Source organism: Corapipo altera, unplaced genomic scaffold (assembly GCF_003945725.1).
Source record: "Corapipo altera isolate COAL_440 unplaced genomic scaffold, ASM394572v1 54, whole genome shotgun sequence".
NCBI classification, from domain to species: domain Eukaryota; kingdom Metazoa; phylum Chordata; class Aves; order Passeriformes; family Pipridae; genus Corapipo; species Corapipo altera.
Window position 1 is genome coordinate 2196796 of NW_020884902.1, and position 15347 is coordinate 2212142.

At 36.7% G+C, this 15347-nt stretch overlaps 1 long non-coding RNA gene across 2 annotated transcripts in view; it reads right to left on the bottom strand.

Moving 5' to 3' along the window:
- Nucleotides 1-5146: 5146 nt before the first annotated feature.
- LOC113950657 overlaps nucleotides 5147-15347 on the bottom strand; it is a 209808-nt gene continuing 199607 nt past the window's right edge. For both annotated transcript variants that reach the window (XR_003528843.1, XR_003528840.1), the window contains one exon: nucleotides 5147-5309. This is a non-coding gene — a long non-coding RNA (uncharacterized LOC113950657). The remainder of the gene's footprint in view (nucleotides 5310-15347) is intronic.

The window sequence follows — 15347 nt, forward strand, 5'->3', positions numbered from 1 at the left end:
GGTAAGTTATGTTTGTATTAGATTGTTATCAGTGGTTGAAAACTACGGTTTGGGCTTTTTCTTTAAAACCAATATTAGAGATAAAAACAGAGTAAAAATTAATGTATACAGGCTTCCACATTCAAGTGAAGAAAATTATTTTGCACAGCAAGCATTGAGATCAATTAAAATCCTTTACTTCAGATATAATTAACAAGCCTCACAAGCATAGAGTGATTTAATTTCTTGTATCAAACCAAATGCTGCTTTCTGACACTAAAGGACTATTCTCTTACAGCACTATGTTTTAAAATTCATCACTCCTGTATATTCAAACAGATGGGACTCAATGAAAACTTCTAATGAAATTAGCATTAACTTACATCCAGCATGCAAAATCTTTAAAGGACTTTCTTTAATGTTGGTTTTTATTGCCATATTTAATTAGAGTTAAATTGTTACATTCCCAAAATAAACCAGTCCTTACACTGAGTGAAAAGTGTAAAAAGGAGTTGAATACAATTTTATAAAATACATATAAATAAAACCAAGATGTAGTTCTTCAAGAAATAACCACAAAATAACTTCATTATTAAAATTTATGCTTACTAATATTTACCCTTGTATTTGATTTAATTTTCATTGGTTTTTTTCCACGAGATTCAATTAGTCTGGCAAATGACATTCACAATCTAGGGGTTTTCTCTCTAGCATGGAGAATAGAAAATTAGAGTGTAAACCTCACACAACCAGATGATTCAGATCTCAGTCAGTTCCTACACCACAGTGCAGAATATCAAGGCTGCAAAACCAAAGTTACTGCAGCTCCGTTACTGCCAGAGAAAAGAACCTTTTTTATTCCCCCATCTTCTTTTTTCCTTTCCCATTCCCCCTTAAAATTTCAGAGGAGAGAAATAAAATGAGGGGACTGTGTGTGTCATTACTCCAGTTCAACAAGGCTAAAAAAGCGCTGAGAAAGAAGTAATTTCTTGTCTGATCTTAGGTATACTGAAGTCAATAGTAACTTATTGACCATAAATATTTTTATTTCATAGCTCCCCACATCAGCAGCATTAATATTGTAATTTTAAACTTTCACTTAGGAAAACTTCGGAGACCTGCCAGTGTAAGGGGTAAATAAGCAGAACAATTCTACAACACACACACACACAAAAATAGATTTGTAACATGTCTATGTTAACAATCCCATTATGATAAAAGCCCCTTCCTTTAGTTTTATAAGTGATATAGTGACACAACATGACATGGAAATACTTTTCCCTCCTGGATGTTTTGCCATTCCAGCAAGCACCATTTGTTCTTTTTAAGGACATTCATACAAACAATGAATTCTGCTGTTACTCTTAGTGTGCCCATGCACATGGCAGAACTGCACTGACAGACATTTTAACTCTGCCTTTCAAAGACTGGCAGGTTGATGCTGCAAGGCCCTGAATGAACTGACTGATCCAAGGATATCTACAGCTCCAAACGCATTCATAGCCATAGTCAGGATTAAAGGAATTTCCTGTGCAAACAGTTGTATTCACATTTGTGATCCCTTGCTGGCCAGCAAGTTCATAAAGCAGAGAATTATGTTTATGCAAATGGTATCCAGTAGGTATCCCCTTTCTCCCTGAGCAGAGATACCGGTATCAAAAATATTTAGACTTTTCTCCATTAGCTAGGATGCCTGCATTATACATTTTCATTCTACTTCAAGTTCCTAAAATGCAACAATAAAAAAAATCCTTAAGGTAAACACTTTGCATTTGTACCAGACCAAAGAGCAATCTATTTGCTCATATCTCCATAACAGCTTACTTTGGAAGAGGAAGTTTTACAATTCTGATGTAAATTAGGTGAAATAAGTAATTTCAAACTGAGGAAAAAGAAGTGAAGAAGGAAGAAGAAACATAGCTTTTAAAGACATGCTCAAAGTGCCGGGCAATATCACAAAACATTCGCTTTATTTAAAGTCCACGGTGAATGCCAAAAAAGTCCCTGCCTTCTACCTGGTTCTTGACATGTGTCATAACTAAAAAGTTTTATTATGTTACACTAAGAGAATAAAGTGCCTTAAGAAACTACAGAAATAAATCATAACGTACCTTTAGTTAATTAGAAAGTATTTTCGATACAAAATCTATAATGCCTTTCCTTTTAGATTTTACTATAACATAAGAATACATTTACAGGAGCTTTGCAACAGTCCCAGAACTTCCCAATTGCTACTCTAGAAATAAGCCTCAAAGCTTTGAATATCCCATCTTAAATTTTTGGTTCTTTGTTTTGCAAGATGTGATACTCAATTTGTGATTTTAAAGAAAAACCTGTAGAGAATGTGTTGACATAATCTTCTGGATAAATTTTTCCTCTTCTAACAAGATTACCCATGAGTATTCTTCTGATAGGGCCCCCAAACAGCAAACACCTCCCTTTATAGGACTCCATCATAATGCAACCTTACAAAGAACAATAAATTAAAAAATCTGTTTCCAAAAATTGAGTTGTTTGTTTCTTGTATCTCCCAGATGGAAAACACTTTTGTTAAATCATTGCAAGTGAAATTAGGCAGCTTGTTAGTGAAGTTTAATCATTCATTAGCATTTTAAATTCCTGTAAAGGGACAAAATACTTCAGTTTCTGGCTGCCTGAAGATTAACAGCTAATGCTTTTTGTTTATATGTAAGCATCTAAAGTCTGTATCAGGAATTAGCTAAAGAACACTGGATAAAATTTTTATTTTTTCAAAAGTTGTTGGAGTTCACAATATTCTTCTTTTCTGGTTATTTTTATTATCCCTTTCCCTCATTGTTTTCATTATTTTCTTACAGCTCTGCCCACAGCAAGGTCTTTTTGCTTTCCTTTGACATAGCTCTAGGTATTGGCTATAAATGGGTATGTTTCTTCCAATATACTTATCCAAAATGGGCAGATTTAGATAAGTGAATTTGTATTATAGAGACTCCACACATTAGCTCAATGTTACAATACAAATCCATACACAAAGGGATATGGAGAGAACAGAATTATGGATGAAGGTATCAACTCTTTATTAATAAAGTAAAATGACCTGTTGTCCTGGTCTAATAGCGGGAAATAAATGAGATTCAGACAATCAAAACTGATCTCAATCTAATACTAGATTTCATCTAGTTAAAAGAAGAACCATGCCACATAAAGCAGGTGGTTAAGCATCCTCATAGAGAATCAAAGGAAGAAAAACCAATAACTAGCTTGTTCTCTGTGCAACTATTTCAAACACTTTGGCAAAAGTTGAGATCACAGAAAAATCCCAAAAGACCTTCACAGAATTTGAAATCTTTGCCAGATCACCTAAATTACAGGTTTCAGTGACTTCAGCACCTGTGGAGAAGCTACACACTTATTTTATATTATTCTCCACTTTGTACTGCTCACTGAAGAAGGGAAAAAGCTTTCAGGATCACAGTCACATGTGGCTTTAGCTGGTGGGGTACAAGCCCTGTTACCAAGTCAATTACATGTCATTTTTGCTGCTTTTACTGGAGGAGAGGGTGTTCTACAAGAGAGAGGCAAAATACACAACTCCAGTCTTTGAAGCAGAAAATATCAGACAGAGCCTTTTACCCTGTGTCTACTGTACCATTAAATTTTAGAGGAATAGTAGGTTACTGGTCAGTCTCCAAATGTACTAGAAGTTGATCAGTAAAGACTCCAGCTTCTACAAATTGACTGAGATTTCTAAGAGTCAAAGTCTAAATTGCAATATAAGTTTAAAATAACCCCAAACAACACCATTCGTATTTCAATCATGAATGAAACAAATATAACTCCTTCTCACTTCAACTTCCTACCTTCCTAAACTTTTGCTTGTAGCTGTTGAGATAATTATGTTTAAAAAAATGTATCACAGCAACAGCCTGAACTCGACATACCATTGTTAGCAGTTTCCTAGAAATATGAAGTTGTATCAAAATTTATAGACAATAACACAATGTATCACCTTCCTGCTCTGTGAGCAGTTTTCATTCATTTCAAGAGTATTTTAAAAGCACCAATACCACAATGCTGAGTACGAATAGAAAGGGCAGGCAGGCTCCCATCATGCTAACTGGCTCACCTAGGGGGTTCTGGCTGCAGCCCATATGAACAATTCCAAAGCTTTCCTCTCCCCTCCTACTCCTTTGTCTAATATAATCACACTCGGGAAGAAAATTACGAAGATAAGAATGACAAGTGTGTCTTGCCTCAGCTAAAACTATTCAGAAATAATAGAAGGCAAGACCAAGAGGCATCGATATAGAAAGGCTTTTGCCCTTGTAGCAACAGAAAAATAAGTGAAACCGTTGAAGGCCATTTGATGAGGCAAATGCATGCTTTCTGTTTTTCTGGTTGAGAGGTCTAAGGATTTCCACAGCTCATTTGCTGCAGAGGTCAAATCCAATCCATGAAATTTCCTCCAAACATACAGCCTTTTTACTACAGCCATCCACGACTGTCATCTCCCTCTTACCCATCTACAGAAAACTAATCACCCCAGTGTGCAGCTTAACATAAATGGCTGTAACAAGGTCTTTGCACAGCAACAGCAATAAAAGCCAGCACCAAAGTGTCCATAACAAAGCCTGATCTCAGATTTCCCTGTGGAAGCTCTTTAAGTCAGGATTGTGTACACACAGCTCATAGTTCATTTCCAGTCTCTGCTTCCCAATGGGCAGGTGTTCAAACTGTATTGTAGTGCTTACCTCCCACTTTATCACACAAGGATGTGAAAGTGGCTAACTTCACACACCGGAAAGGGTATAACCAGAAATGTATAATAATTTGCTAACTGGTCTTCTGTAGCAGACCAGAAGCCTTTCAGCCTTCAGGTATTATTTTCTGAGTGTAAGAGGAAGAAGTCTATACAAATTCTTTAGCAAACAGAAACAGATACCCTAACTACAGCACAGATACCCTAACTACTTTCAAGTCTTGGTTTGAAAACTTCAATAAACCTTAGAGGAAAAATTCAAACCCCAAAGCTAAAGAGTCGTTTTCATTTTCCCTTTACTTTTGCTCCTTTCCTGCAACAAATTCCAGTCCACACAACTGCACAGATTCAAGTAGGAAGAACTCATCACTCTGGGGAAAACGAATAAAAAAATAAATAAATAAAAAAGGTGAGCTTTCTTACCTCTGAGCAGCATTTCCTTTTGACTGCTCTGGGTTTTCTCCAGATGAAGTAGTAACTGGCAGGTCCTTGTTGATAGACACTCACTACAGGTCATGTGAATCAGCACAGGCAAATCTCTGAATTTCATCTTTATGGAGCACCACAGAGTAGCAGAACTATTACACAGCATCTGGAATGTGAATTTGAAAATAATTCAAGATTAATAACTTTCTGATCTTTCAGGGAAAATTGCCAACAATGGAATGACACTAATTATTACATAATCAATATTAGTTAGTGATACTAGTTTATTGTTATAGTTTATGGTTAGCGTGAAAGATAGTGGGGCTGAAGGCAAAAGAAGGTAGTTTTAGTCAACCTCTAAAAATGAACTTCAGGAAGAAGTTCTTGCAAAAGCACTTGCCTTCCAGAATGTCAAAGACATTTCTCCTCTATCTTCCATAACTGAAGTCCTGGTCTATGGTGGTTTGCAAAAGGTAAATAAAGAAAAGGCTATTCAAGAGACTTAAATGCTCTAATATGGACTCCATTACAGGATTTTAAATAGAGAGAGAAGAAATCAAGATGGTAATGGAAACAGCGCATCCTGCTCAAACATATATTTTTAAAAACTGACAAAAATTGCTTATTAGTATTTTAATACCACAGATCTCCACTTACTAAATATAGCATTTAGTGAGTTTATACTATTGTTAAAGTTCTGAAGATTAAAATGTAGATCATCAGCATGAATCCATTTTGACTGTGTGTGAAAAAGCATGAACTCACATAAATCATTCATAAAGGACACCTTTACATTTCTTCCCACAACTCCTTAGTATTATTTCATTCTTTTCCAGAAGTAAGAAGTATTGACTCCTGCTAAAGTATCTGCTCATTACAGATCACAGTTCAGCTGCCAACTAAGCTAGATCAATTACGTCAGGGACCAAACACTGGAAAATAATACAAATATTTTCTTCTACTTAAATGGCAAAAAAACCCTAAATTAAAAAGTATCTTTGGCTCTGCATGTGCACACAAGGCTTTGTTTTTAATAGAACTTTTCTCAGAGCAGTTTTACATTTAAATTCTTATGAAAGAAGAAGAAACAAACCAATGCAGACTGACCTGAGGGCAAATTTAGAAAAACAATTAAAAAAAAAAAAGTAGTATTGAAAGTTATTGTGGTTTACCTGCTTATGATCAGAAAATTAAACTGGCCAAAAAAATCTTACCTCACAAACACCAAAGTATTATTCAAATGAGTAATGTATTTAGACCATATATAAACTGTAGAAGCATCACAGACCAAGGTGGCAAAACATGGTAAAACCCAAAGATAAACTCAACTTTAATTAGAAGGAATCAGTTCTCAAAGAAAATCCAACTAAGATGTTGCTGTTTTCCTGCAACTTTAATGAATCTCTGCATTTGCTTTGCTGAACAACTAATTCATTATTATGACATAATTAGAACTGGAAACTAAACTGCCTTATCAGAAAAAATGTGAACTCAGTTCTTTCCCTGGGGACTTAAAAGTTCCCATTTTACTCATGGGTATTTTTTGCTTAAGTAAAATTAGAGTCCTTATTTACGTTGCTGTTCAAAGAATTGTTATTGTGTTTAGTTAAATCACATCAGCACACACTACTATATCATGTTTTTATCAGACTTCTACATTTTTAAAGGAAGATTATGTCCTAAAAAGTGAAAGCAAGAAAGCAAAAGAATTCCGTGTATTTTCTTCTCCATATCCAGTTTCAGTACCAGAGTTATTGCCTTGCTGGAGCATCTTTATGATTCAATATATTTCAAAACCACTTTCAGAATATAGAAAAATAGTTTCATGAAAATAATTCATCTTTGAGTTTAATTTTACATCTAGAACATAATGGAATATTTAATACTTGTCAAGTCAACTCCACAAAGTTACTTTACACTGTTCAAATGTGGGAGAAATAGAAGACAAGGATATATTTGCATCAGATGGTGCAAGACTATATGTATATATCCTACTTAAATCAGTTGCAAAAGCTTACAAAACCTGCACAAAACTACAAACAAACAAACAAAAAAACCCCCTAGCCACGGCTTATTTATTCCACTTACTGCTGCTCACTGAGAATGGATGACATAAGGAGGCAGACTGCTCCCAGAACACAAGGCACTATGCAGCCTGAAAGAGCATTACATCACACTGTGTGACCCGAGAGACTTAACCCATTTTGATCAAATTGAATTTTTTGATATCAAAACTGTTCTTAAATCAGGAAAAAAAAAAAAAAAGAAAGAAAAAGAAAAAGAATTTAGTGCCTTAGACTTTAAATCAGTCTACTAGAAAGTAATCCTCCATCCCATAAGCAAACAATATAATTCAAAACATAAGAGGCGGGAGTCATGGTAATTCAACTTTAAGATTCTGTAATTCTTATCCAGGCAAGCTTGTTTCCTCAAGAGAACAAGTGCCCTGAAATTCTGCCACAGTGGAGCACTCCAGTGAGCAATGAACCCTCAGCATAATATTAAAACCAAACACTATACACAAACCTAAGATATACAGAAATACACAATTTTGTATATACATAAATTAAGAGTCCTCTTTACAGTTTTCAGTTAAACCAAACAGCATTTGCCACTCATTTTTTTTCTTTTTTTTAGCTGAAAAACATTCAAATGGATTCTAGCAGAGTTGCACGCACGGAAACACTCATTCCAGCAGATGCACAAAGCGTGTCAGCAGGACAGGCTGGAAATCAAAACAATAATGTGCTTTTCTTCCACGGTTGGAGCCTTCGTTTGGACAAGTGGTTGCGCAGCACTGACCACAATCCCCTCAGTCAGTTTGATTAGCTATGATCCCACTTACTCCCACAATCCCCTTTAATAGCCTCGGGACATTTACAAAATTGGTGCTTGGGAGATTAGGAACACTAGGTTTCTGTTTCAGAAAAGCTAAAACCAGTTGTTTTCAGAATGAAGTCATACTGATATATCATTAGCAACTAAAGATAACACCAGTGACCTCTGCTACATTCAAGGGCTCATAAATAATTAAAAAATAAAATTTTCCTAAGTATCTGGTTAAACCCAGGCATCTAAACCCCATTTAGGTCCCCAGATAAGATGCTTGATTTTAAAAGGCATCTGTTTACCATCTATCACAGTGCTTTTCACTGATCACTCATTTACATACATTTCCTTACCTAAGAATTGTTTTCTTTTAATTCAGTGCTTTACAGGGGCACCTTTCTGTACATTAAAGCATCTGTTCTTATTAGCAAAAATAAAAGGCAACTGTAAGTCCCTGCTAGTGCAACAGTGTATCAAAATTCAGAACTGAGGAAAAACAAATCAAAAATAAAAATACACAGCTCCCCAAGACAACTGTGTACCTACAACCACCTCTACAAATGGAATTTATCAATAGGTCAAATCTAAAAAACAGCAATTCATAAATACTAATTATCACCTTGCCAGTGATTGCATGATAACATTTACTAATGCATAATTGAATAGCAAAAAATTTTAAAAAAAACCCAGAGAGCGTGGGTAGATTTAATAATTAATTCCTCCCACACTAATCAGTTTCTGATTATTCTAATAAGCATAATTATATATTCTTGCTTCCTTTTTCTTTTCTTCTTCCTTTGTGAGTAACAAACTATGAGTCTGTCTTTCTAAACCTAAAGAGAAGGGGAACTACAGCAAAAATAATTTTTAGCGGTTCTAAATTTCTAAATGTTTTAATCATACCTAGGCTTGTATTTTATTACTGGATACTACTAGGATTCTTTGTTTTGCAAAACAATAGTAATTTTAAGTTACCTCATTAGAAGTAGATCATCCTCCCTCAAGCCTTCTTCCTAAATTACACATTTGTAATCCAGTGCATTTATTTATGTGTGTTATTATAAACATAAGTTAGCAGCCACCATCCACTATCCCCCACTATCCCAGCAGGGTTATGGTCAAGGACAGCTCGTATCCACTGTCCCAGGTCCAAGTAGACAGAAGGGTGGATGCTGTTCACAGTCCCAGGGTCAGCAATGTCAGGATGTAATTACACGATTACAGCACTGATTTGCAGGCAGCCACAGTGAGCTCACACATGCTTTTACTGTACAAGGGATAAACAAGACTAAAAGCATAAGAGCAACTGCCAGAAACATGGTAGGAGACGCTGCTTAAAATCCCACATAGGTCTAGTGACCATGGATATTATGAGCACAACATATCACAGTAACTGTTAGCAATAGGGGAAGTGCCAAACTATTAAGTCAAATGAAAATTTTAATTTTTCTTTTAAACTTCAGCCAAATTTTATCTTTTCACAATATTTTGTTAGACCAACACATTCTTCAGGTTAATGTTGGAACAGTGTCAATAGAAAAAAAAATAATCACAACAGAACTACACAAGTCCTCTATAGGCCACATGAAAACAAAATTGCTATAATGGTTGTCAGAACACACTAAAAACACACCCCACTGTGAATAAGATGGACTTCCAGGCAATGCCATGGAGTCTCAGGTCTTGCATAGCACAGCCTTCAGCAGAGTGGGAGAGCAGAGACGTGCTGTGGGAGAAGGATGAGCAGCAATTCCTGTCTTTACTAATCCCAGCTGAGTTATTGTTTGACCTAACATCACATATTAGCTACTTAATCCCTCCACAGAGGCTTATTTCCTCCATGGCATTCAACAATCAATACTGCAAGCTTGCTGGCTCTGGTCAACGTGCTGCCGTGCGATGGTTTTTGGTTCACTTTTTTTGCTTCCTTCCCTAGAAGTGATCCATTATTTCACAAAAACACTTTAGGGGACTACATAAGCCTGTGGAAACCTCACCAGAATCAGTTTGCAACTTCTGTCTGGATAGATGAAAAAACCCAAAACCAAACAACAAGTATGACAAGACAAGGAGCAAGCTGAGTGACCCTGGAGTAGGTCACAGTACCACAGGCATTCCAAGCTCCTCACTGCACACTAACCAAAGGTAAGATACACAACTTACATTCCAACTATCTCCAGCAGATTCACTTGCTACTGAGCCATAATTATTATTTTAAAAGTTTGTCAGGAACAGAAGAGGAAGTGGAGGATGTAAGAGCACAGAGATATTCAACCAAGCATGTGAGGGGGAAGAGCAGTAGAGTCATTAATACTTCATTCTTCTATGAAGAAATATTATATTGATTTTTTTCTAGTAATTCACAAAACCATTCAAGATCTTTAGTAGAAGAAATACACCTACGAAGAATTCTGCTAAAGTGAGAAAGCAACATGAGAAAGTTTGTTTTAACATTTTTATGTGGTTGCTAAAAATAGGTTAGCAAATTATAATTTGATGTCTATACCATAATAAAAACAATTAGGATCTAGAGAATGGAAAAAACCAGATGGTTACTGTTTGGTTTTATTGAAGCTTCTGTCATTTCTACAAGTAGGCTAGCAGCTTATTTCAAAATCTCTCTCCAATTCCCCGGAAACACATTATCTTTTCTGAATTTCTTTAAGCTTGTACTTTTACTTAGAAAAAGAAATAATGTAACAAAATACTCAGGCTTAAGAAGTTTGCTACAAAAACACTAGCAGAATTTGAGTTAAAAATTATTCTTCCTTTGTCTAAGCAGATAACCTCACAAACAACTCACAGCCCCTCTAAATCTTTCTCCTTTGGTCAGGATGAAAGATAATATTAGTGAATATGGCAGACACAAGCAAAAGAGTATATATATGCTGCCAGTGATTAAGCAAAGTGTTTTCAAACTAGAATGGATGAAGGGGCCTATTTAATATTGGGACTGCTTTCTGACAGTTTTAATTTACACATCAAAAGAGAAATACACTCTAAGATTTTGTCACCGTAATGGTTTTGCTTTTACATTAACTAGCAATTACTGCACAATGCCATGCGAGCTGACTAGGCTTTAAATGCCAAGTCCCAATTTCCAAACCTCCTTAGGCTGTTATTTCAGCGTCTTCCACACTTTAAAGGGAGAAAATTACGAAGGTTACAATTGCATAGATTAATAATGGCTAAAAATGCCTACAATCGCTGTTTTCCTGCCTCTGTACAAGGAAACAGAAAAATATCAGTTGTGGTTTACTCTTTCCTCTGTTTTACCCAGTATTTGAGATGCAAAGCACAAGGGTGAAAGCCATCACAGGTTCTCTTCCCCTTCTCTTCCTGGGAAAGTGCTGGCTACCCTGGAACAGCTAATTTTGCATTTGAGCATCCCTACAATAGCACATTGCATTGGATCAGTGCCTTTGGTGGGGGAAATACAGCCACTCAATGTATCTTTTGTGCACTTGAGAAATAGCAATTCCTCCAAAGAGCTCATGTAAATTCCAAATTTGAAAACACCTTGTTTACAGGGCAGGAAACAAAAAGGAGAGAATTAGGGGGAACACAGAGGTTTCTGCTTGCTCTTCTGCATCTGGAATGTCGCTAATATTACTGCAGAGTTTGGGAATATTAACTGTCCCTTCTTTCAAATGAGTTTACTGTTTCCCTCAGTGGTTTATCAGCTTTTATACACAAACTCTTCAGGGTCAAGATCAAGACAAAATCAAGCCCATATATGAAATGAGAAGGAACACTGAAGTTACTCAAAACCCTGCACACATCAGAGTGCAGACTGAAGAAGTTAGACGAACTGAGGAAAGCCACTAAAGAACAAACAACTCCCCTGAAAACCAACTCTGCCACTCAGCCAAGAGGGTTTCTATGTTCCACTCATCTGTATCAAGCTACTTCCCAATGTAAATTTTTTCTGTGTCAAGAGATGATGCATTTTCTTTACTTTTTGATTTCAGTTTTCCCTTTCACAGTTTAGACATATTGTTGACCCAAAGCCAGTGTGTATTTTGCCTGCATTCTGCAGTAGCCACAACTATGAACTGGCCAACTGCTTCCCACCATTAAAAATATTTTCCCACTCATCTCGCAGAAATACATTAATTCCTCATCAACTTAAAAGGCCAAACCTAAAGCCACTGGGAAGACTGAATCAGAGTTTTGCAGTAGTTCTGTCAGGCAAGCTGGGAGCACTGAGCACTCACAAATGATCCTTTAACTGCTCCTTGATCTCCTTAGCTGGCCCTGCTTGCCTTTCCACACTTCTTCTTTCCATTAGAATTCAAATTCTCTGTGCTGAAAATATGATCTGTAAGGAGGTATTAATTTAAGCGATTGAAATATGTGTAATACAGTTTTTTGTCTAGAGTAATTTGTGAAAAGGAAAGCAGTATAGCAAATAAACATATTTCATACACCTGTGTTAAACTGCACAAGGCAGTTTTACTCTTCCTTTTTGAATATTCCTGACAAAAGAATAGTTTCCATTTACTCTCTGTAATACATGGGTCCAACTGCTATTTCTAGAATAACGTAACAGACATTTCACTCCTTCTCAACCCTCCACACTAGGGAGTCAACAGCTGGTAATGCAATGCACACATATGTAAACAGATTTTTTCCCTAATCTCAAAGATTTCTACACTGTAATTTTAATCCTCTTTAACATCAGTATGAGCAACGTCCCACGACATTATTTACCTCAACATACAGCTACAAGAGTCTCTTTGTTAGACAGCAAGACCAGAAGATGCTTCTGAAGAAGAGAACTGACAGTCTCCTATTGCAATAAATAACTGGATTTTTTTTTGTAAGTATTTGTTTACTGCAATTATTTCTTTGTTTTCCGTGAAGTTGAAAAAAAAATAATTTAGCGTTCAGGAACAGTTAAATGTTCCTTTAAATTGACTTTAAAAAGAATTGTAGGAAGGCAAGAGAGCATTTCCCTTGATTTTTAGCTATTAAAAAAAAGTGACTTGGACTAAAAGAAGAGATGATGTACTAACAAAAGGAGTTAACAACTATAGAGATAATCATCTGCGTTTGGATTTTCCACTCAGTAGGTACAGATACATATTCAAAAATTACACTAAGTAAGAAAGAGTTAAACATTTTACTAGGAGTTCAAATTACTTATTTACATTATCTTTCTCCTTACCCTTTAATCCTAGAAAAGGAATCTGTTTAACCTAATGAGGTTATTCAGCTGGGCCTTAATTTTCTTTAATTATTCAGTTCCTGTAAACAAACATTCCATGCTCTGTATCTATCAAATCCACAAAACAAGAAGCAGAAGAGAGGACTCGATGATCCTTGTGGTTCCCTTCCATCTCAGCATATTCTGTGATTCTCTATTTCATTTTATACCAGTTGAACGTTTCTTCTACTCTCCTGTTAGTGTTGCCATGCCACCAGGATCTGGTGTTGAAAGAGCAAACCAGATGCCCAATTTAGTAAAAACAACAACAAAAATTGCAACACCTCACCCAAGTAAAGATATATCTGAGCAGCTCTCACTAAACCGACTGAGAGGTGCAAGGCACTGGTGCATTATTGGTCTCATCACTCAAGGGCTTCAGGGTACACGGCGTCAAGCCTGGTGTGCATCCAGACATTCATTTTGTGTCCTGACTCGGTGACTAGGGCTGGAATCACAGCTGCAAACCAACAAGCTAATAAATCTGTTTGCAATGAAGGTCTTCCTGATGCTTTGAGTAGGAAAAAAAATGCAGTGGCAAAAACAAAGAGAGCAATATCTTCATTCTAAACCAGACAATCACTAAGCAGTTCATGAAACATGGCTGTGTGGTATCTGCAAGCACAGATCACAAGCAGACTAGATTTAGGAATTCATCATCTGTATTTATTCTCTTCTCAATTTTTTTTTTAAAAGCTGTATGTGACGGAACACAATTCAGGATGGGAATAGTTCCGGTCATGGAGAAAAGCATGCAGCAATTGGCAGGACTTTCATATGGACATTGCTGTTATTGTGTGGTTTCATTGTATTCATGCTGCGCGGTGCACAACTGCACATGCCCAGGCCTGCAATGAGTTTGCCTGCTCCCTGCTTCCCCCACTCCTCCCCCTTTTGCCTGTGCCCTATTCTGATTTGCTCCCCTGTTTGTCTGTCTGATAGCCCACCCTATGTTCTGCCCCTTTTTCCCGGGCGGGACAGTTAAGAATCGGGCCCACGCCTGAATAAACAAGTCTGCTTGCACCCTTCCTGGTGTCCTGTCCCCCCTTCGGACCATGACAGCTGTAGATTCTCACATTTATGATTTTATTTTGCTTTAATTCACTTACGCTTTAACAAGTGAAAAGGGTTTTGGGGGTTGGGAGTAGAGAAACAGGTTGCAGTTATGGTTTTAAATAATTTATTTCTCAGTTAAATCCAAGATATTTTAATGATTTATTAAACATTCTGCAGCAGTTGTATTAAACAGAGACCAGGAGAAATTAATGATGAGGTGATAATAGCTGCAGATCCTATCATTGTTACTCAGGTAAATTGATTTTCTTAGAATAGCTAAATAAAAAAAAATAAAAAGCTACATGACAAATTGCAAAATTTCACTGTTAAGCACATTACATACTGCTAAATCCCAAAGGGAAAAAAAAAAAGAAACATTTCTTTCCTAATTTTGAAAGTCAGAACACATATTATTGTTTTTATTAAACTCTTCTACAAGAAATAGTTCTCCTCTTCAGAGTAATTTCTTTTTCTTTAATTTTTTTTTTAAAAGAACTTCTAACTCTCTCTGATATGAGTAACACTAAGTTGCATATTCATTATAGTATGAAACTTCCATGTTCTCTTCTTTGTCTGGTGCATCCCTCTGCCCCTACAGCTAACACAGCTTTCTAAGACATCTTCAAGTTATTCCTTTCTCCAAGAAACTTCACCTTACAATGCATTCTTCATAATTTTCTCTCCCTGTGAAGACAAGCAATATAGGAGCCTGGGGATTGCAATGCTCAGCAAAAGCAGTGCTGGTGCAAGTCTGCAAATGGCTGCTGAAGGCAGCTGAACATGAGCAATCCCAGAGCCTGGCACTGATACCTCTGCATGAAACCACCTGAGCAAGTTGATGCTACTTTACACGTCTCCTGAGAGCTGCTCTCCCTATAGCTGGGGCAGAGGAGCAGAACAGATGTCTCAGCCACACCAGTTTGCAGCTTGACCTTTCAGGTTACCTCACTACCCTTCAAGCTTCTCCATGGTCATGCCCTTCTGCCTCCCCCTGCACACAGGAGGAACAGCAAGTAAGGACCATCCAGTCCCCCCTTAAATGCTGCCACCCCTCTTTTTTCACAGGTGCCACTTTTCCACTAGCAATGTCCCCAGGCTGGTTAAAAACAC